Here is a 2453-nt window from a genome sequence, read left to right as displayed (position 1 = left end):
TAACTGCTGAATAGTACTCCAATGTGTAAACACACCACATTTTATTTATAAAATCTTTGTGTGAGGGGCACCTAGGTTGTTTCCAGGTACTGGTTATTATGAATAATGTTGCTATAAACATACTTGAGAAAATGTCCTTGTGGTGTCAGTGTGCTTCTTTTGAGTATATGCACAAGAATGATATTGCTGTGTCTTGAGGTAGATTTTCTGAAAAATCAACATACTGGTTTCCACAGCAGCTGTACAAGTTTGTACTGCCACCAGCAATGGAAGAGTGTTCCCCTTACTCCACATCCTCTCAAGCATAAACTGTCATCAATGTTTTTGATCTTAGCCATTCTAGTCAGTGTAACATGGTATTTCAGGGTTGTTTTGATTTGCATTTCTCTGATGATGAAGGATGTTGAGCATTTACTTAAGTGTCTTTGGGCAATTTGAGATTCTTCCATTGAAAATTCTCTGTTTAGATCTTTACCCATTTTTTTAATTGGACTGTTTGATACTTTGATGTTCAGTTTCTTGAGCACTTTGTGTATTTTGGAGATCAGCAATCGAAGTGAGGGAGGAGTGATTCCAAGAATAAAGGGGTCAAGACCATGATTAGGAAACCATAGAATCTGCTGACAGAAGCTAGTAGGAGATCATTGACTCTAACTCACAACTGGGGAATCTGCATAGAGAACTGAACTAGGTCCGCAGAACACAGGAGTCAATGTTGTGCCTTGTGCAGTATATGGGGCCACTGGTGGTGGGAACCGGATCTAACTCTAATGTATGAATTGGCTTTATGGAGCCCGTTTTTTTATTGAGAGATATTTTATTCAGCCTAGGCCCAGGGTGGGGACTCTGTTCTGCCCTCAATGAGGTGATGGGACAGACTTTCTTGACTTCCCCAAGGAAGGCCTTACCCTCACTTTTGAGAAGATGGGAGTAAGGAGGAAAGGTGGAGTAATGGGAGGAGAGAAGGGAGGGAAAACTGGTAATGGTTTGTAAAAATAAGGAAACAAACAACTAAATAAAATTCTATTTACCATTTATTTCTCAAAGCACCAGTACATACAATAACTGGAAGGACTTGGCTACTTATGTGATGCAGAAGCAATTATTTGGCATTGCTTATTTATATAAATTATCCTTACTAATTTACTCAACCTAAATGTGATAAAAGTTTAAGATCTACTCAAGATAGCCTGTGGTGGCACATGCCTTTAATCCCAGCACTCAGGAGGCAGGGCCAGGAGAATCTCTGTGAGTTTGAGGTCAGCCTGAGCTACAGAGTGAGTTTCAGGATAGCTGGGTCTACACAGAGAAACCCTGTCTTCACAAACAAAAACAAAAGAAAATTTTATTCATTAGTTTTCAGGATGCACATATAATACAGAACAACCTGCTATAAGCAAACACAAAACGGTGTGGGAGGTCCTTCTGTCTATGTGTTGCTTTTATTGGTTAATGAATAAAGAACTGCTTTGGGCCAAGCAGTGTTTTAATTAGCATAGTTTCTTTCTGGATATTTTGGTTCTGGGTGGCTGAGACGAACAAGCAGCCTCCCTCTTGCAACAACTGACATGCCAACATGGTGGACTAAATCCATGTAAAACCTGAAAAAGCTTAAGAATTAATTCTAGACACAAAAGAAAGAGCTAAGCATGGTTTGCCAGCAACATTTTCTAGGATGGGCTTTGCTTGCTGTAAGCAAGCAGAGGCATCTCTCTTTTCTCCTGATTAAAACTTAGCAGGAAAAAGGCCTCACAGTGGCCTCCTGGCTTCCTGGGCTGTGCTGTCAGCATGAAATCCGGCTATTGAGCACTTCAATGGCATTTGTGGGCCCGGGTGTTTGTGTGCCCACTCATGGTTGAGAGGAAAGTAACTAGCCATAGCTCAGTGCTCCCCACCTGGGCAAGTGGTGAGATCAGGTATACTAGGCTTACACAGGCAGACGATCATAGCAGATTCCTGCCACCATACACAGAGACATTTCCAGGTTGCACAGTGCTCTGCATGGCAGATTTAGCCATTACTCAGATAAAAAGCATTTATGTGTTGCACACTCATTCTCAGAATTAAAGTGTTGAGTATAGCTCCTGCCTGGTGGCCCCAGATCCTACACCATTTTAAAAGTGGAAAGAGGTGGAGCCAGCATCCAGAGTAGTGACAACTAAGCTGCTTACAACTTTAAAAGCTCTACAAAACAGTAAAGAATTACAGATATTCGATAAAGACAAATCCAGATGAGCCATATAGTATTGGATAAATGTACATAGACTTGGAAGATAGAGGAAAAAGAGTATAGAGAGTCATAAAATAAAGTTAATGCTTTAATAAAAAGGGTAATGTATTTAAAGAGACAGAGTACAGATAGTCATAAAATAAAAGGAGTAAAGAAAATCAAGCCACGTAAAGATGAAATATGCCCAGAGAGTCTGGATTATCTATATTATGTGGCTTCATTG

This window comes from Microtus pennsylvanicus, chromosome 8, assembly GCF_037038515.1.
Source record: "Microtus pennsylvanicus isolate mMicPen1 chromosome 8, mMicPen1.hap1, whole genome shotgun sequence".
Taxonomy (NCBI): Eukaryota; Metazoa; Chordata; class Mammalia; order Rodentia; family Cricetidae; genus Microtus; species Microtus pennsylvanicus.
Note: the sequence above shows the minus strand (reverse complement) of the source record.